The following is a 21,884-nucleotide window of genomic DNA, read 5'->3' as shown; positions in this document are numbered from 1 at the left end:
TATTTTGGCTACTAATGGCGCACTATAGGTGAGCCACTAGCATCACGTCATTAGATTTTTTTACTAATGGCGCACCAGGCAGTGCGCCATTAGTATAGCTCATGGTGTGCCATTAGTATGCCTCCCAGGTGCGCCATTAGTATGCCTGCCAGGTGCGCCATTAGTAGGCCTCCCAGGTGCGCCATTAGTATGCCTCCCAGGTGTTCCATTAGTATGCCTCCCAGGTGCACCATTAGTATGCCTCCCACATGCGCCATTAGTATGCCTCCGAGGTGTGCCATTAGTATAGCTCATGGTGCGCCACAGGTTATACTACCAGCTCTAAAAATATTCAATTATTATCCTCACACCCACAAGAAGGTTCAAGATAAACACATATTACACCACAATGAAAATATGTTTATAAACATGCACATACGTTGAACGCAAGTTGACAAACAAATTAACCTAGAGGAAGCATAGTTTTGACCATCTTAACAATCATCTAGAACACACAAGTCACAAAAATATAAGGACTATTAGTTACTATGAGAGACTTCAGATGGTCCAGAACACACAAGTTTGTATCTACATGCACAAAGTGCAAGCTCCAAAACACTCGAAACACCAAATGGTCTACAAGACAATAAGGTCCATGATTACAGGTTGGTTGGTCCATAAACGCTAGAGAGTCATCATGTCCATGTGCGTCAATAGGTTGAGTACCTAAAAACATTTTACACAAATTTGTCAAGAAAGTGGAACCAGATGTAGGTGCAGTCATCATGACCTTCCACATAATTAAGGACAGAAACATCTATCTAAATAAATGACAAGAATACAAAACAAAAGACAGATAAAATTAAGTTGGTTAGCTGGTAGAAGCAAGGATAGTGGTGAGCTCAAGCAGCTTTGAAATATGATTCTTTAGAATAAATTAAGTTGTGTATAATTGTATATACCACCTGAAAAATGATGCCTTTAGTATAAACCATGGAAGCCAGATTTCATATGACATCGCTTTGGCCGACTTTGGCATTGTATTTTTTTCAAAATCACACTACTCTAAAATCACACGATTATAATGATGATTTTAATCAACCACCAGATACACTTGTATCTGGGAGGAAATTTTTTCAGTCGGCAATTATTTTTATCTACAAAATCAGAACTTAAACTTTGTTGTTGCTTCAATAAAAACTTGCACATTCAGTTTTAATCGCGAAAGATGGGTTTCATCTCTCAATTCTATTTCTAAAAGTGAATGGCACAACTAATCACAAACCTCCTACAATCTGACCAGTATATGATTTTCATCAACCACCAAATGAGTCATACTAAGCTATCATATGCGTATTCTCAAGATACAGTAGCAGGTGAACAAATACTCATTGTTAATGAGCGTGATATATCACAGAAATTGCCATTGCTTTTCTTGGCAAATGATTTGGACAAACATAAAGTAAAAATGAACAATGTGCAAGTTTCTCCTACCGGCATTCACCCCATTGATATCCTCTGTGAGAATGAGATCAGGCAATGCATCAAAATCACTATGCCCAATCACCGAGAACAAAATCTCTTCCTTCAGAAAAGTAATCAGGAGAAAAAGAACTTATGTTAACTAAGTAAATAAGCAACTCAGAGGACCTCGAAATATTCTTGTAAACTTAGTGCTTAGAACAAGATTCCATAAGGCTTACCAACGAAATGTCACGGTTAGTAACCAGAGTGTAATTTGTCTTCTTCTCAAAGTGTTTCTTTCAGCATATGCCAACTCTGAATAATTTAGAAGTAACAAGATTATCAAATTTGAGAATGTTCAAGAGAAAATGTGCAATACTTGCTAGGCAAACTCATAATTATGGATTATCAGGTGGAAAAAAAAACAATTCACATAGCTAAACAACTGTTTTGGTCGTTAGATAAACAACTTCAGATAATTCTTCAACTATCCAAGGTATATCCCAACAAGGACAAGTGCACGGCAATTTGTGGGAGTGTACCGTTTGTCGCGACGTGCACAGTAAGCGACGGGCGGGCAGCCGGGGTTCAGCCCAACAAGGACAAATCCACGGCAGAGATTGCTGCCACGAAAAAGGTGCGGTTTTTTCTTGGATCTGGAATGCGTTTGCTGGGCGATATTATTACTACGGACTACTCCCTCCGTTCCTAAATATAAGTCTTTTTAAAGATGTCACTAAGGGACTACATACGGAGCAAAACGAGTAAATCTATGCTCTAAAGTATGTCTATATACATCCGGATGTAGTCTTGTAGTGAAACCTCTAAAAAGACTTATATTTAGGAACGGAGGGAGTACTTGCTAGAATGTGTATGTTTGCTGGACGGACGGCATCTACAAAAATCTGTCCCAACTCTGGAAGCGATTTCTGGCCATGGGACAAATGCACAAGCTACACTCCGTGTATCTGCATGCACCAACCTGTACAGTGGCGGTTATATGGGTCTTCCTATTAATTCGCATGGTGAATTTCTCATGGTCCAATTAACCCTTAACCCTGATGAGCTGCTTAAAGCACAATGCTTGGGGAAGGATTTCCTTGCCATCATTCAATATCTACAGCTGACCATGCATCTCATTTTTCTTCTGTTACAGCAGTTGAGCAAGGGTACGGCTTCAGCAAAAGCAACCAGAGTCATCAATCTCTACTTGCTGTGCCAAACATAGATGTCCTCATCTGTAGCCTGCAAGAAGAATTCCCTTTAAGTGAATGTGGCCTAAGCAATCATTCAAGTATTACCTTGCAAATTATCTTGTCTGAACAATCTAGAATACAATCTAGAATTGACTGCAAACAAGTCTCTAAATTTATTACATCTAATAAATAGAAAGACAAGTGGTCAGACTAACTTGCTTAAACTTGTACGTCTGTACTATAGCCTGCTCCCTGCTGGACGCTGGATAGTGCAAGAACAAAATTGTGTATGTGAGAGCACTGATAGATGGATTTAGTTCAACTAAGGATTGGCATGAGAGTAGAGATCCCAACTTCAGAAGTTGAAGGATTAATATATATCAATCTAATTACTACTCATACCTTGGATAGTTGAAGGATTAATATACATCAATCTAATTAATAGAAGGCCATTTGCTATAACATGAGGGAACGCACACCGAAAGTCAGAGAGATCAATGACCAATAGATGATGGTGGAGCGAGACATACCAACCGAGAAAGGCTCATGAGGAGACCATGGTACAAACATATGGTGAGCATCAGAGTTGCAGGCTTGTTCATAGTACTGTACTTGTATGAATTCTGAAATTAGTCTAAAACTGACTACAATGATGGTTTTTCGCCTTCGGCAGATTTATGCGCCGTCGGACCAGGACGACTGGGGCATCAAAGCCTTCCCCGACATCGTCTCGTCCATGCTAACGAGAGAAGCTCAATACGGTCATAATCTTGGGGGTTGTTGCATCATGAGATTTACAAGGGTGCAAGGGCCTTATTTCTTATGGAATTGTATATCGTTATTCATATGTGGATTATTGACTTGCCAAATCATTGACCTCCTATAGTATGATCAGATCAATATAAAGAGTGTGGATTCTATTTTTTTAATGAACTCTCATATCAAACCATTGTCCAGTGTTTATATTGGTTGGTGGTAACATCTACCTTATAGTTAGGTGGCTATTTGATCAAAATAGAAACTCTCAAGTCCGTAGACGACCTATGAACATAGAGGAAGGTCTCAAAAGGCGCACCACAGGTGCGCCCCTGCCCCTAGTCTAGTTTAAATGGACGCTACACAAGGATGATCTCACGGTTTCGCACAGTGGAAACAAATGCTGAGAGGCTGAATGCCCTAATCAAGTGTCATAAAAGAGGAACCACAAGTGTGCAAGCAATCAGCTAGCAGCTTGAACATAGTCCTTGAAATTTTTCTTATGCAAATGTCACATGCTAAGGTATCTGTAAAGTACTTATCATAAATCAATAAACACTCAGTTGGCCAGCTGATTCTACATCCGAAGGGTCAATCCAGAAGCTTGGACGGAAAATAATAAAATAAAAAAGAGCAGAGAAAGGAGTACCGCGATAGACGCTCTTTCAGATATTCATGCCTTTTGAGAACACCCAACACTGCAAAATAAAAGGGCAAGTACGGGTAAGACTGTAAGTAAGTAGGGCAAGCTGCTTCGTAGAATCGAGGTAGATGATTCCTTGAGAGTACAAGATAATAATAGCTACAACTACTGAAGATAAAGGTCATTACGCCGTGCACGCATGGTCTCCAGTTTCGCGTCGTCGTCTCTTGAATAAGTCTGCAAAGTTCATGGAAGGGAAGGGGAGAGGCAATTAACACATACGCCGAAGATTTTACAGTACCAATCCATCTGTAGATGATATGGTATACCAGTTCCGATAACGAGTGTTGCCGCCGCCTCAGCTGCTCCCCGTGCTGCAAAATGTAATAATGGGATTAAACTGAAAGAACTGTGAAATTTGAGTTCCTGATGGATTAATTCGGCTAGACTAGACACGGTAAATGCAGCAGTAGCAACAAGCATCGTTGAGTAACGGGAGGGAGGTGGGTTTCCGGCCGGCCGTACGCACCTCCGTGGGGGAGCTCAGGGCCAGCGTGACGGAGAGGTCCATCCGGTCCGATGCTGGCCAGGGGCGGCGGATCTCGACAGCCGCACCGACGGCCGGGGCGGAGGCGGCAGGGGCGGCGCGGCGGGGTAGAACAGGGACGGCGGTGGCGTCCACGCACGGCGATGGTGCCGCCGGCGCGGGCGTGGACGACCATCTTGAGGAGCTCGTGTGCGCCGCCCGGAGTCGCCATCCTCCCGCGCGGCGGCGGGTGGGGACGAGGCGGCCCCTCCTTGGCGGGCTCGATAGGGCGCCGGTCGAGGCTGCGGTGGGGCGCCGGTCGAGGCTGCGGTGGGGCGTCGGTCGAGCGGGTGGGGGGAGCCGGTAGAGGGTGGGGTGGGGCGCCGGTGGAGCAGCCTCTGTTCAGGGCGCCGCTGAGATCTGGGGAGGCTGTGGGAGGGAGAGGGCAGGGGATAGCGCGCGGTCGATTTGGGAAAAAAATCATTGGCGCGCGGTCGATTTGGGGAAAGCCCACCTAATATTTCGGCTATGTCCCGCTTTTTTTTTGCAAAAGGTTACTAATGGCGCACCAGCTGGTGATGCACCATTAGTAGTTTTGCAAAAAAAAATATAGTAGTGGCGCACTGGGTTCCCCGCCGCGCCCTCCGGGATGGTGGCCCCGGGCGACAGCATTCGCCGCAGCATCTCCTCCCAGGTCGTCGTCTCCGCCTTGCTGGCCATCTCCCCCTCCCCTTCCTCCGGTGCAAAGGCGCAATCCGCCGAACACTCGTCGGGCAAGGGCGCAATCCAGCAAGACTCGGAAAAGCTCTAACCTTTGGTGGGGAATTCCTCGGCTTTGCGGTCGTGGTCGCCGCCGCCGCTGCCTATCCGTCCTGGCTTGCACGGACGACGGTCAAGGCCCTGCGCTCCCCGCCCCGCCAGCCACCACCACACATCGCCAAGCGGGACCCTCGCCGGTTAACCGGAGACGCGGGGGAGGGAGGGGAGGAAAGAGCGAGAGAAATCCGGGGCGTGGACGAGCGGGATCTCTCCGGGGCGTGGACGAGCGAGGCGGGATCTCGGTTGGATTTGGGAGAGGAGAGGCAAGGGCACAGGCAGAGAGCAGTGCGGGTTAGCAATGGCGCACCCCTGAGCGGTGCGCCATTATATTTTTTTGATAGCAATGGCGCATCTCCATGCAGTGCGCCATTAGTAATTTTTTTTATATAACAATGGCGCATTCCAGAGAGGTACGCCATTAGTAATCTTTTTTTTGGATAGCAATGGCGCACCCCAGAGAGGTGCGCCATTAGTAATATATATTTTTGGATAGCAATGGCGCTCGGGGGGAGGGAGGGGTGGGTGGTGCGATCGACCGATTACTGGGCATCTACACATTTAGAGAATAGTTTAGCATTGCACATCCTACTAGAATGAAAATATCACCTGTTTTGTGTTCCACGTGAAAAGTGATTCCAAATTTCCAGATAGACTGAAGGTCAAGGTCACCTATCACATTTGTTTTCAGAAATTTGTCAGTGGTGCTACAATAGAAGTACTCCCTCCGTTCGTTTTGAAATAGGGCGGCGTAAAAGCACAAACCTTGTCGTTCCCATTGATCTGTTTGTGGAATCGATTTATCTTCTTTACCTACGAGAGCACAAGAGAATCAATAATCAGGCTTTACTACATGTATAAAACAGGAACAAGCAGGGGGGTTGAAGGCGTGCGTTCCACAACAATGAGAAAATGATGTCTGATAAAGCAACAGACTTTCCGGTGACCGCAAGGAACAAACCATGGAATCTGAACCCAACTTTCATACAACTCGTAAGAGCCTAAACACTTGTACTCGTATAGAATACTAGGTAAACGAATATCCTGGTACAATGAACCTGTCCTGCCAAGATGCATCCTGGCAGATCGGCGAATTCACGGATAGAGAACCGGCCAGATCCCCAAAAGCTCACCCCCACCGGCGACGTCGAGCCCCAAACCCTACTACTGGGCTCCTCGCAGGATCGCGAAATTCCGGCGTTACTACTGGCGACACCACCTCTGCGAATCGCGTGACAGATTCAGGCGAGCGCTCGCGGTTCAGAGGGCTCAACTGTAGAAGACCGCTCTAGAGAGAGGCCAGGAGAGGGGAGGGGCTGACGGCATACGTACGTGGGCTTGGGCCTCGACGGAGGGGACGTGGAAGGCATCGAGCGCGGAGGCGGCGACGCAGGCGGCGACGAGGAGGAGCGGCGTCTCCGTGGACGAGGGCGAGGGCACAGGATAGGCGAGGGTGGGGGAGGGGGTGGGAGGCGTCTCCGTGGACGAGGGTGGGGGAGGGGGTGGGTGGTGCGCTCGGGTGGGAGGGAGGGGGTGGGTGGTGCGCTCGGCCGATTCCGTTCGGGGGAACCGAGCGAGGAGACACAGGAGGGTGCGGGGGGTCGGCGGCGGCGGTGGAGCGGGGGAGGGTGCGGGGGGTCGGCGGCGGCGGCGGTTGAGCGGGGAGGGTTCGGGGTGATGGGGAACGTTGCATGGGAAACAAAAAATTTCCTACGCTCACGAAGACCTATCATTGTGATTTCCATCTACGAGAGGGGATTTCCGATCTACGTACCCTTGTAGATCGCACAGCAGAAGCGTTAGTGAACGCGGTTGATGTAGTGGAACGTCCTCACGTCCCTCGATCCGCCCCGCGAACCGTCCCGCGGTCCGTCCCACGATCTAGTGCCGAACGGACGGCACCTCCGCGTTCAGCACACGTACAGCTCGACGATGATCTCGGCCTTCTTGATCCAGCAAGAGAGACGGAGAGGTAGATGAGTTCTCCGGCAGCGTGATGGCGCTCCGGAGGTTGGTGGTGATCTGATCTCGGCAGGGCTCCGCCCGAGCTCCGCAGAAACGCGATCTAGAGGAAAAACCGTGGAGGTATGTGGTCGGGCTGTCGTGGCAAAAGTTGTCTCAAATCATCCCTAATACCTCTGTATATATAGGTGGGAGGGGAGGGGCCTTGCCTTGAGGCTCAAGGAGCCCCAAGGGGGTCGACCGAGCCAAGGGGGGATGTCCTCCCCTTCCAAACCGAATCCAACTTGGATTGGAAGGTGGAGTCCTTCTCTCCTTTCCCACCTCCCCTTTTTTTTTGTTTCTCTTTGATTTCTTATCCTTTGGCGCATAGGGCCTTCTTGGGCTGTCCCACCAGCCCACCAAGGGTTGGTGCGCCACCCCCAAGGCCTATGGGCTTCCCCGGGGTGGGTTGCCCCCCCCCCCCGGTGAACACCCGGAACCCATTCGTCATTCCCGACACATTCCCGGTAACTCCGAAAAACTTCCGGCAATCAAATGAGGTCATCCTATATATCAATCTTCGTTTCCGGACCATTCCGGAAACCCTCGTGACGTCTGTGATCTCATCCGGGACTCCGAACAACATTCGGTAACCAACCATATAACTCAAATACGCATAAAACAACGTCGAACCTTAAGTGTGCACACCCTGCGGGTTCGAGAACTATGCAGACATGACCCGAGTGACTCCTCGGTCAATGTCCAATAGCGGGACCTGGATGCCCATATTGGATCCCACATATTCTACGAAGATCTTATCGTTTGAACCTCAGTGCCAAGGATTCATATAATCCCGTATGTCATTCCCTTTGTCCTTCGGTATGTTACTTGCCCGAGATTTGATCCTCAGTATCCGCATACCTATTTCAATCTTGTTTACCGGCAAGTCTCTTTACTCGTTCCGTAATACAAGATCCCACAACTTACACTAAGTCACATTGCTTGCAAGGCTTGTGTGTGATGTTGTATTATCGAGTGGGCCCCGAGATACCTCTCCGTCACACGGAGTGACAAATCCCAGTCTTCATCCATACTAACTCAACGAACACCTTCGGAGATACCTGTAGAGCATCTTTATAGTCACCCAGTTACGTTGCGACGTTTGATACACACAAAGCACTCCTCCGGTGTTAGTGAGTTATATGATCTCATGGTCATAGGAACAAATACTTGACACGCAGAAAACAGTAGCAACAAAATGACACGATCAACATGCTACGTCTATTAGTTTGGGTCTAGTTCATCACGTGATTCTCCTAATGACGTGATCCAGTTATCAAACAACAACACCTTGTATATAATCAGAAGACCGTGACTATCTTTGATCAACTGGCTAGCCAACTAGAGGCTTGCTAGGGACAGTGTTTTGTCTATGTATCCACACATGTATATAATTCTTCATTCAATACAATTATAGCATGGATAATAAATGATTATCTTAATACAGGAATTATAATAATAACTATAATTATTATTGCCTCTAGGGCATAATTCCAACAGTCTCCCACTTGCACTAGAGTCAATAATCTAGCCCTCACATCATCATGCGAATTACATTGTAATAAATCTAACACCCATACAGTTCTGGTGTTGATCATGCTTTGCCCGTGGAAGAGGTTTAGTCAGCGGGTCTGCTACATTCAGATCCGTGTGCACTTTGCATATATTTACGTCCTCCCCTTCGACGTAGTCGCGGATGAGGTTGAAGCGTCGCTTGATGTGTCTGGTCTACCGTGGTTCCTTTGCTAAGGCAATGGCACCCGTGTTGTCACAGAACAAGGTTATTGGATTCAGTGCGCTTGGCACCACTCCAAGATCCGTCATGAACTGCTTCATCCAGACACCCTCCTTAGCCGCCTCCGAGGCAGCCATGTACTCCGCTTCACATGTAGAATCTGCTACGACGCTTTGCTTGGAACTCCACCAGCTTACCGCACCCCCATTAAGAATAAATATGTATCCGGTCTGCGACTTAGAGTTGTCTGGATCTGTGTCAAATCTTGCATCGACGTAACCCTTTACGGCGAGCTCTTCGTCACCTCCATACACGAGAAACATCTCCTTAGTCCTTTTCAGGTACTTCAGGATATTCTTGACCGCCGTCCAGTGATCCACTCCTGGATTACTCTGGAACCTGCCTGCCATACTTATGGCCAGGCTAACGTCCGGTCTAGTGCACAACATTGCATACATGATAGATCCTATGGCTGAAGCATAGGGGACGATGCTCATATGCTCTCTATCTTTATCAGTTGCCGGGCACTGAGTCTTACTCAATCTCGTACCTTGTAAAACCGGCAAGAACCCTTTCTTCGACTGTTCCATTTTGAACCTCTTCAAAACTTTATCAAGGTATGTGCTTTTTGAAAGTCCTATCAGGCGTTTCGATCTATCCCTGTAGATCTTAATGCCTAGAATGTAAGCAGCTTCTCCTAGGTCCTTCATAGAGAAACTTTTTATTCAAGTAATCCTTTATGCTCTCCAAAAACTCTACGTTGTTCCCAATCAGCAATATGTCATCCACATATAATATTAGAAACGCCACAGAGCTCCCACTCACTTTCTTGTAAATACAAGATTCTCCAACCACTTGTATAAACCCAAATGCTTTGATCACCTCATCAAAGCGTTTGTTCCAACTCCGAGATGCTTGCACCAGTCCATAAATGGATCACTGGAGCTTGCACACCTTGTTAGCATTCTTAGGATCGACAAAACCTTCGGGTTGCATCATCTACAACTCTTCCTTAAGGAAACCGTTAAGGAACGCCGTTTTGACATCCATCTGCTAGATTTCATAATCGTAAAATGCAGCTATTGCTAACATGATTCTGACGGACTTAAGCATCTCTACGTGTGAGAATGTCTCATCGTAGTCAACTCCTTGAACTTGTGAAAACCCCTTTGCCACAAGTCGAGCTTTATAAACGGTCACATTGCCGTCAGCGTCCGTCTTCTTCCTAAAGATCCATTTGTTCTGAATAGCCTTGCGGCCCTCAGGTAGTACTTCCAAAGTCCACACTTTGTTTTCATACATGGATCCTATCTCGGACTTCATGGCCTCCAGCCATTTGTTGGAATCTGGGCCCACCATTGCTTCTTCATAATTTGCAGGTTCATTGTTGTCTAACAACATGATTGACAAAACGGGATTACCGTACCACTCTGGAGCAGCACGTGGTCTCGTCGACCTGCGTGGTTCGACAGGAACTTGAACCGGAGTTTCATGATCATCATCATTAACATCCTCCTCAACCGTCGTCGCAACGACAGAGGTTTCCCCTTGCCCTGCGCCACCATCTAGAGGGATGAGAGGTTCGACAACCTCATCAAGTTCTATCTTCCTCCCACTCAATTCTCTTGAGAGGAACTCCTTCTCGAGAAAAGCTCCGTTTTTAGCAACAAACACTTTGCCCTCGGGTTTGAGATAGAAGGTGTACCCAACTGTCTCTTTTGGGTAACCTATGAAGATGCACTTTTTCGCTTTGGGTTCCAGCTTTTCAGGCTGAAGCTTTTTGACATAAGCATCACATTCCCAAACTTTAAGAAACAACAACTTTGGCCTTTTGCCATACCACAGTTCGTATGGTGTCGTCTCAACGGATTTTGATGGTGCCCTATTTAAAGTGAATGCAGCCGTGTCTAATGCATAACCCCAAAACGATAACGGCAAATCGGTAAGAGACATCATAGATCGCACCATCTCTAATAAAGTACGATTATGACGTTCGGACACACCATTACGCTGTGGTGTTCCAGGCGGTGTCAACTGTGAAACAATTCCACATTGTCTTAAGTGAGCACCAAACTCAAAACTCAGATATTCACCCCCACGATCAGACCGTAGGAACTTGATCTTCTTGTTACGATGATTTTCAACTTCACTCTGAAATTGCTTGAACTTTTCAAATGTTTCAGACTTGTGCTTCATTAAGTAGACATAACCATATCTACTCAAATCGTTAGTGAAGGTGAGAAAATAACGATATCCGCCGCGTGCCTCTACGCTCATCGGACAGCACACATCGGTATGTATGATTTCCAACAAGTCACTGGCCCGCTCCATTGTTCCGGAGAACGGAGTTTTAGTCATCTTGCCCATGAGGCATGGTTCGCACGTGTCAAGTGAATCAAAGTCAAGTGACTCCAAAAGTCCATCGGCATGGAGTTTCTTCATGCGCTTTACACCAATATGACCTAAGCGGCAGTGCCACAAAAATATGGCGCTATCATTGTTAACTCTAACTCTTTTGGTCTCAATGTTGTGTATATGTGTATCACTATCAAGATTCATTATGAACAATCCTCTCACATTGGGTGCATGACCATAAAAGATGTTACTCATAGAAATAGAACAAACATTATTCTCTGACTTAAAAGAGTAACCGTCTCGCAATAAACAAGATCCAGATATAATGTTCATGCTCAACGCAGGCACTAAATAACAATTATTAAAGTTCATAACTAAACCTGATGGTAACTGAAGTGAAACTGTGCCGACGGCGATTGCATCAACCTTGGAACCATTTCCTACGTGCATCGTCACTTCATCTTTTGCCAACCTTCGCCTATTCCGCAGTTCCTGTTTCGAGTTGCAAATATGAGCAACAGAACCGGTATCGAATACCCAGGCACTACTACGAGAGCTGGTTATGTACACATCAATAACATGTATATCAAATATACCTGATTTTTCTGTGGCCGCCTTCTTATCAGCCAGATACTTGGGGCAGTTGCGCTTCCAGTGACCCATACCCTTGCAATAGTAGCACTCTGTTTCAGGCTTAGGTCCAGCTTTAGGTTTCTTCGTCGGAATGGCAACAGGCTTGCCGCTCTTCTTTGAATTACCCTTCTTGCCTTTTCCGTTTCTCTTGAAACTAGTGGTCTTATTCACCATCAACACTTGATGCTCTTTACGGAGTTCAGACTCTGCGACTTTCAGCATCGCAAACAACTCGCCGGGTGACTTGTTCATCCCTTGCATGTTGTAGTTCAACACAAAGCCCTTATAGCTTGGCGGCAGTGATTGAACGATTCTGTCAGTGATAGCCTCTTGCGGGAGTTCAATCCCCAGCTCAGCTAGACGGTTTGAGTACCCAGACATTTTGAGCGCATGTTCACTGACAGACGAATTCTCCTCCATCTTGCAAGCATAGAATTTATCGGAGGTCTCATACCTCTCGATCCGGGCGTTCTTCTGAAAGATGAACTTCAACTCCTGGAACATCTCATATGCTCCATGACGCTCAAAGCGACGTTGAAGTCCCGGTTCTAAGCCATACAAGACTGCACATTGAACTATTGAGTAGTCCTCCTTACGTGTTAACCAAGCGTTATTAACATCCAGGTCAGCCATAGCGGGTGGTTCATCTCCTAGCGCAGCATTAAGGGCATAATCCTTTTTCCCAGCTTGTAGGATTAACTTAAGATTACGAGCCTAGTCTACAAAGTTGCTTCCATCATCTTTCAACTTAGCTTTCTCTAGGAACGTATTAATATTCAGGGTGACTGTCGCGTGAGCCATGATCTACAACACAAATATATTCAAAGTGGACTTAGACTACGTTCAAGATAATTAGAGTTTAACTTAATCAAATTACTTGCTAAACTCCCACTCAAAAAGTACATCTCTCTAGTCATTTGAGTGGTTCATGACCCACTTACACTAGCTCAAGTCCGATCACCACGTGAGTTGAGTATAGTTTCAGTGGTAAGCATCGCTATGCTAATCATATCATCTATATGATTCATGATCGACCTTTCGGTCTCATGTGTTCCGAGGCCATGCCTGCACATGCTAGGCTAGTCAAGCTTAACCCGAGTGTTCCGCGTGTGCAACTGTTTTGCACCCGCTGTATGTGAACGTTGAGTCTATCACACCCGATCATCACGTGGTGTCTCGAAACAACGAACTGTAGCAATGGTGCACAATCGGGGAGAACACAATTTCGTCTTGAAATTTTAGTGAGAGATCACCTCATAGTGCTACCGTCGTTCTAAGCAAAATAAGGTGCTTAAAAGGATTAACATCACATGCAATTCATAAGTGACATGATATGGCCATCATCACGTGCTCCTTGATCTCCATCACCAAAGCACCGGCACGATCTTCTTGTCACCGGCGCCACACCATGATCTCCATCAACGTGTCGCCATCGGGGTTGTCGTGCTACTCATGCTATTACTACTAAAGCTACATCCTAGCAAAATAGTAAACGCATCTGCAAGCACAAACGTTAGTTTAAAGACAACCATATGGCTCCTGCTGGTTGTCGTACCATCGACGTGCAAGTCGATATTATCTATTACAGCATGATCATCTCATACATCCAATATATCACATCACATCGTTGACCATATCACATCACAAGCATACCCTGCAAAAACAAGTTAGACGTCCTCTAATTTTGTTGTTGCATGTTTTACGTGGTGACCATGGGTATCTAGTAGGATCGCATCTTACTTACGCAAACACCACAACGGAGATATATGAATTGCTATTTAACCTTATACAAGGACCTCCTCGATCAAATCCGATTCAACTAAAATTGGAGAAACCGACACTTGCCAGTCATCTTTGAGCAACGTGGGTTACTCGTAGTGATGAAACCAGTCTCTCGTAAGCGTACGAGTAATGTCGGTCCAAGCCGCTTCAATCCAACAATACCGCGGAATCAAGAAAAGACTAAGGAGAGCAGCAAAACGCACATCACCACCCACAAAAATTTTTGTCTTATACTCGAGAAGACATCTACGCATGAACCTAGCTCATGATGCCACTGATGGGGAACGTTGCATGGGAAACAAAAAATTTCCTACGCGCACGAAGACCTATCATGGTGATGTCCATCTACGAGAGGGGATTTCCGATCTATGTACCCTTGTAGATCGCACAGCAGAAGCGTTAGTGAATGCGGTTGATGTAGTGGAACGTCCTCACGTCCCTCGATCCGCCCCGCAAACCGTCCCGCGATTCGTCCCACGATCTAGTGCCGAACGGACGACACCTCCGCGTTCAGCACACGTACAGCTCGACGATGATCTCGGCCTTCTTGATCCATCAAGAGAGACGGAGAGGTAGATGAGTTCTCCGGCAGCGTGACGGCGCTCCAGAGGTTTGTGGTGATCTGATCTCGGCAGGGCTCCGCCCGAGCTCCGCAAAAACGCGATCTAGAGGAAAAACCGTGGAGGTATGTGGTCGGGTTGCCGTGGCAAAAGTCATCTCAAATCAGCCCTAATACCTCTGTATATATAGGTGGGAGGGGTGGGGCCTTGCCTTGAGGCTCAAGGAGCCCCAAGGGGGTCGGCCGAGCCAAGGGTGGAAGTCCTCCCCTTCCAAACCGAATCCAACTTGGATTGGAAGGTGGAGTCCTTCTCTCCTTTCCCACCTCCCCCTTTTTTCCTTCTCTTTGATTTCTGTAAGTGCATCTAGTGCCCCTTAGTGATTTTGGTGGTTTGAAGACTTATAGGTTAAGTATCTAATGTGTTTATAAGTGTACACAGGATCTATAAGTCATTGAGGACTTTGAGATATTTCAAGAATATCGACCCCTAAAAATGTATATCTTCAGTTGAGGAAATTGGTCTGAAGCTGAAGTTATGAATCACGAGGAATCTGCGATGAAATTGATATTCCTCGTGAAGACACTAATATTGAGAAGACCGGTGGTTCTTGAAGAAAATCATTCTGAAGAAATTGAAGCGTGAAGATTTACGTTTTCTGTTTTACTTTCTTCGCATTTGATGAATAGGAACACCGTACTGTTAAAGGGGGTCAAAGTAACACTATGGAATGAATTTCCTCATGATGCTCAACCCAAGCCAAATCCTACCAACAGCCTCAAGTGAGGAATATGAGTGACATGAGGACTCTCACAGTTGAGGGTCCCGACCGTTTCAATAACCATGCCAAGTCACAGGTCTTATCCACTCCAACGATCATATTATTTAAGGGCATTAGTGTCAAATCATGTCGGGATGCTCCCAGGCTATAAATAGCCACCCCCACAACCACTAGCTGGTTGGCTGCTCCGTTAAAAACTCACACTTGTCATAAGAGCAACCCAAATTCCTCAGAGCCTTTGAGAGTAAATCATCAGTGAGGAAATACACCACCCACCGAAACCACAAACCAAACCTAGTGATTGAGCATCACTGAAGAAGTTGTTCCTGTGTGGGACTAAAGCCTTTTACCTTTGAGGACTGTGCATCCTCCAGACGGTTAGGCGTCATGGTCTAGAGCAATCCAGCAGTCAATTGTGGATCGCCGGGTGACCGAGTTTGTGAGGGTTTGGAAGTCTGCCCTGAAGACTTACCACGAGTGTTGGGTGAGGACTGTGTGTCCTTAGCTCAAGGAGAATACGGTAGGGACTGTGTGTCCCGGGACTGGGTGTCCTTTGGTTTCAATACCAAGTCGCTCCAAACCAGATGTACAACTGTCACAACAGTTGGAACTGGGTTATCAACGACTGTCGTCTCTGAGAATCGGGTTCTAATTCCTCAACTCTTTACTTTCTCTGTATTATGTGTTGATGACTTTCACTGTGACTGTTTGAAGAATTTGCTGAAGACTTTCTCTAAATTTCTTCAACCCCAAATTCTTCACAATAGTTAATCATCATCTGTATTCCGCGTGCCTGCTTACTGTGCAATCTGTTATCACATTCTTCACTCTGAAATACTGCTGGTGTGAACGTTTGCACGTTTGATCCTTTACTGTTTCCGTTGTAAGTTAGTCATCAGTGAGGAATTTCCTCGAAAGGAATTTCCTCAGTGATGAAATTCTAAAAATCTCCTATTCACCCCCCCTCTAGTCGATATAACGCACTTTCAATTGGTATCAGAGCAAGGTACTCCCTTGTTCTGTGTGATTTTGGTTTAACCACCTGGAGTTTTAGTTATGTCGACTGCAGGCATGTTCAAGGTGACTGCACCATGTCCCACCTACGAAGGGAAGAACTTTCCTTTCTGGAAGAACAAAATGCAACTGCATCTACAAGCTATTGACAATGATCTCTGGTATATTGTGGAAAATGGCGTCCCCATCGTTTCTGCCAGTGTCACTGCAGCTGATGTGAAGAAATTCAAGCAATTGATTCTCAAGCGAAGAACATCATCTGTGGCTATCTGAGCCCGGGCCAGTTTGGAAGAGTAAGTGCTTTGGGCTCTGCAACACTGATTCGGGAGAGACTGTGCAAGGTAAATGAAGGAGTATCAACCCAGCGTGACTCTCGTGTTGATATTCTTCGCAATCTCTTCAATCTCTTCAAGAGACATGACAATGAATGCTGCTAAGACACCTTTGATCGCCTCAGTGATATATCAAATGAACTGCAAGCACTCGGAGCTCGAGACATCACTGATCACGAAGTTGTGAAGAAACTGCTGAGATCCTTGGATCCTTCATTTGACACTCTAGTTCTGATGATTCAAGAAAGACCAGACTACAAGATGCTAGATCCAGCCGATATTCTTGAAAGGCTAAATACTCATGAATTCCAGCAAGAAGAAAAGATAGATCTATATGGACAAAGCTATTCCAGACCACGTGCACTGAAGGCTAGAGCAATTTCCTCATCTGAAGAAGAAACAGATGACGGCAGTTGTGACCCTGAAGAATTTGGACAGGAGCTCGCAATGCTTGTGAGGAAATTCTAGAGATTTACACGCTGAGGTCAGTTCGGTAAATCATCAAGAAGAGACTTGAGGAAATCAGAATCTGCATCTGAGGACTACAAGAAACGGACCTGCCACAAGTGCAAGAAATCAGGTCATTACATTGCTGATTGTCCCCGCTGGGGAAAGGAATCAAAGAAGAAGAAATACAAGGATGACAGTTCTGATGACTCGAAGAAGAAGAAGAAATCTTCAAAATCCTCATCTTCAAAGTCCTCTTAACACAAGAAGACTAGCTTCAGAAAGGCTCGGGCACTTATTGGCAAGGAAATGGATTCCGAGGCAGAATCAGAGGAATGTGATGAAGAAGAAGGCTCTGGAGAAGACTCAGAATCCGGACAGGCTAGTCTTGCACTAGCAACCACTTTCGTCAGCAAATCAATCTTCAATCTTGAAGAAAATGATTGCACCATCCATACTGATGACTATGCTGATGACATCGCTCCAACCTATTACTTCATGGCAAAAGGTTCAAAGGTATCAAATGATGCTTCCTCCTCTGATTCAAGTGACCGTGAACATAATGATTATAAGAAACCCAGTTACAGTAAACTTGCTATCATTGCCACTAAACAACAAACTGCTATGGAAAAGCTTCAAAAACTGCTAGACAAAAGTGATGATCTGTTGAATGATGAAATGAATCTTAATCAAATCCTCGCTGATGACATGAAAAATCTTTAGTCTAGATTTGATATTCTTCAGGATCGTTATGATACTCTCCTCACTGATCATGAGAAGCTTTCCTACGAATTTCTTCAAAGGAAGCTTGATCTTGAGAAACTGAGGATGTCTCATGATGATCTTCGCATGGAAAATGATTCATTACTAGCTCAACAGATCAGCGCTAGTCTAGTTGAATTTATTCCTCCATGTCTTAAATGCATTGAACGAGAAACTGCTAATTCCTCACCAGAATCATCAAATGCTACAAATTCTTCAACTGCACCTGTTGTGTCTATTTCCTCACTTGAGGAAAACACAAATGTTACTGATGAAAATGCAGGGTTGAAGGAATTGTACGTGACAGACATGTACAAAAGCCTCAAAGGACACCAAACCCTTTGTGATGTGCTCAAAAAGCAGATCTTGAACAGGAACCCGAGGAAAGAAGGAATTGCCTTTGAGAGGAAGTTAAATGCTGATGGAACTTATTGGAAACCTGAGCAGTATCCCAAAACCTCATGGGTTGCTGCTATTGGGCCTCCTTTTGATACATCGAATCTAACTGGCTTCTCATGTGAATTATCCTATTCCTCGGATGAGTCATTTGACTCCAACTATAAACTGTTCAAAAATCAATCTGGTGAAGTATTTGCTAGATATGTTGGAACTAACTGCAGGAATGGCCCTCCTCTGAGGAAAATCTGGGTTCCCAAAAGTTGCCTTGAAAATCTTCAGGTGAATGTCCCCATGACACCACCTCTGAAGAATCTTAACCCCAGATCAAATTCCTCAGGAGGACCAAAGTCTTCAAGAGGATCAAAATCCTCAATTGGTCAAAACTATGCTCGTACCCGTGCTTATGCGTCTAACATGCAGGGAAACTACAAGGAATATGATTATGAGCGCTACTCCTCAAATCATTATGTTCATAAATCCTCAAACAAGTTCTCTACATACTCATATGAGTACTTTAACCCCCCTACTGTTAAGAGAAGTGCATTAACTTCAATGCCACCTTTCCCATATGGTGCTCGCAGGATGATGAACGCTTTGCCACCCCTTCAGATGTGGGTGGTGAAGAAATCAAACTAATCACTTGTGCAGGTCAGGTCTCCAGATGAAAATCATCATCTGAAGAATTTGTTGGAGACCTGAGAAACGCTTGATAGGACGCAAGCTAATGATTGATGAAATAGAAATATTTCACACGTCCTTACATTTATGTTATGATGAAATCACTGAACTGATGAAATTAGTATCATATTCTTCAAATCTGAAGCATATGAGATGGTAAGCTGTACTAATTCATCTGCAGGATGACAAACCCAAAAATACTGAGTGGGTTCTCGATAGTGGCTGCACACATCACATGACTGGTGATAAAAGCCTACTGATGAATATGCCACTAACTCCATCACCTCTGAAGCAAATCACATATGCTGACAAAGGTAAAAGCAAGGTATTGGGACTTGGCAAAGTAGCTATTTCCAAGGATAGGCATATGGACAAAGTGATGCTTGTTGAATCCCTTGGTTTTTAACCTCATGCCAGTCTCGATGCTTTGTGATCTTGATATGATTGTTATCTTTGGTAGATATAGATGTGTAGTCATCATGGAATCTGACAGATCCAAAGTCTTCGAAGGTGTAAGAAGAGGGGATTTGTACATTGTCGATTTCTCTACAGGTCCTCAACCAGCCACTTGCTTACTAGCAAAAACCTCAGAAGGATGGTTGTGGCACCGAAGACTAGGTCATGCAGGCATGAGGAATTTGCACACGCTTGCAAAGAAGAAGCATGTCATCGGCATCGAATCAGTCAAATTCCTCAAGGACCATCTCTGCGGTGCTTGTGAATCTGGGAAAATGACCAGATCCAAGCATCCCTCTAAAACCATCATGACTACTACACGTCCATTCGAATTGCTTCATATGGATTTATTTGGACCTACTCACTATGCCACACTAACCAATGCAGCATCTTTATATGGCTTCGTCATAGTTGATGATTATTCCAGATACACTTGGGTGCATATCATAGTGTATAAAACTGAAGTGCAGGAAAAATCTTCAAACGATTTTCTTCAAGGGCCTCGACGAACTTTGTCATCAAGATCAAACACATCACGAGTGATAATGGAACCGAGTTCAAAAACACAGGTCTTGATGATTATCTTGATGAACTTGGTATTACTCACGAATTGTCTGCTCCTTATACTCCTCAGCAGAATGGCGTCGTCGAAAGGAAGAACAGGACTCTGGTTGGAATGGCAAGAACAATGCTTGAAGAATATCAGACTCCTCGTCGCTTCTAGCCTAAAGCAATCAATACTGCATGCCATATCATCAACAGGGTATATGTTCACAAATTCCTCAAGAAAACCTCATATGAACTCCTCACTGACAAGAAACCGAATGTAAGTTATTTCAAAGTCTTCGGTGCAAAATGCTGGATTAGAGATCCTCACCATAGCTCAAAATTTGCACCTAAGGCACATGAAGGTTTTATGCTCGGTTATGGAAAGGACTCGCACACCTACAGAGTCTTCAACAACTATCACAACAAAGTTGTTGAGACTGTAGATGTGCGGTTCGATGAAACTAATGGCTCGCAAAGAGAGCAATTGCCTTCTGATCCAGATAAGTTGTCTCCTGAGGAAGCGATAAAGCTTAAGCCTACTGAAGACATTGTCCCCATTGAGGAAATTGGAGAAGAAATAATCCCCATCGCTGATAAAAACCAAGAAGATGCTCCTGAGGAAATTGCAATAGCACCACTTCCTCAGCCCAGACAAAATCCTCAACCAGCTCATCCGAGGATTGCAAATGAAGTAGAACTTGACAAAATCCTCAACGACATCAACGCGCCAGGTCCTCTCACTCGCTCAAAAGCTTCACACTTAGTTAACTTTTGTGGGCATTTTTCCTTTGTATCCATCAGAGAACCCTCAAAAGTAGCCGAGGCTTTTCTGGAACCGGAGTGGATCCAAGCCATGCAAGACGAACTTCTTCAATTCAATCTGAATAACATATGGGAGCTCGTCAAACGACCAGATCCTCGCAAGCATAACATCGTCGGCACCAAGTGGATTTTCCGAAACAAGCAAGATGAGGACGGTCAAGTGGTGAGGAACAAGGCACGACTTGTAGCCCAAGGCTACACCCAGGTTGAAGGAATTGATTTTGATGAAACTTTTGCACCTGTTGCTAGACTTGAAGCTATTCGAATTCTACTTGCTTATGCTAATCATCATAACATCACCTTATATCAAATGGATGTGTAAAGTGCATTCCTCAATGGTAAGCTTGAGGAAGAAGTATATGTTGCTCAGCCCCCAGGTTTTGAGGATCCAAAGAATCCAGACAAAGTCTTCAGACTCAAAAAGGCTCTGTATGGCCTCAAGCAAGCCCCTCGGGCATGGTATGATACATTGAAGGAATTCCTCATGAAGAAAGGCTTCAAACCTGGTTCACTCGATCCAACTCTTTTCACAATATCTTATGATAATGAGCTGTTTGTATGTCAAATATATGTTGATGATATCATATTTGGCTGTACTGACAAAAGATACAGTGATGAATTTGCCTACATGATGAGTGCAGAATATCAGATGTCCATGATGGGGGAGCTAATTTTTTTTTCTTAGGTCTTCAAATTCGTCAACAAAACAATGGAATCTTCATATCACAGGAGAAATACCTCAAGGATGTTCTGAGGAAATTCGACATGCATGAATGCAAAGGTGCCAAGACTCCAATGCCTACCAACAGTCAGCTCGGCACTGATGAAAATGGTAAAGATTTCGATCAGCAGGTATAGCGTTCTATGATTGGCTCCTTATTGTATCTATGTGCATCTAGGCCAAATATAATGCTTAGTGTTTGCATGTGTGCACGTTTTCAAGCAAAACCGAAGGAATCACACCATAAGGCTGTGAAACATATTCTTCGATACTTAGCTCACACACCAACACTAGGATTATGGTATCCCAAGGGCTCCAATCTTCATCTGGTAGGGTATTCTGATTCAGACTATGCTGGTGACCGTGTGGATCGCAAGTCAACATCTGGCACATGCCATTTCCTCAGAAGATCACTAGTTTGCTGGTCCTCAAAGAAGCAGAACTGCGTATCACTCTCCACTGCCGAAGCTGAGTACATTG

The 21,884-nt window shown here is 45.2% G+C and overlaps 1 long non-coding RNA gene across 2 annotated transcripts; it reads right to left on the bottom strand.

Moving 5' to 3' along the window:
* Nucleotides 1–503: 503 nt before the first annotated feature.
* Nucleotides 504–4,267, bottom strand: LOC123402887. Of its 2 annotated transcripts, XR_006611364.1 has the most exons (7): nt 4,227–4,267; nt 4,045–4,093; nt 2,855–2,901; nt 2,426–2,688; nt 1,683–1,758; nt 1,474–1,564; nt 504–705 (listed from the first exon to the last, which is right to left on the bottom strand). It is a non-coding gene; the product is annotated as an uncharacterized LOC123402887 (long non-coding RNA). The 2 variants fall into 2 exon arrangements; XR_006611365.1 differs by lacking the exon at nt 2,855–2,901 and having other exon boundaries at nt 4,227–4,262.
* Between the last annotated feature and the right edge of the window lie 17,617 nt (nt 4,268–21,884).

The sequence above is a fragment of the Hordeum vulgare genome, chromosome 6H (genome assembly GCF_904849725.1).
Source record: "Hordeum vulgare subsp. vulgare chromosome 6H, MorexV3_pseudomolecules_assembly, whole genome shotgun sequence".
In the NCBI taxonomy this organism is placed as follows: domain Eukaryota; kingdom Viridiplantae; phylum Streptophyta; class Magnoliopsida; order Poales; family Poaceae; genus Hordeum; species Hordeum vulgare.
Note: the sequence above shows the minus strand (reverse complement) of the source record. Positions and strands in the feature narration are given on the sequence as shown.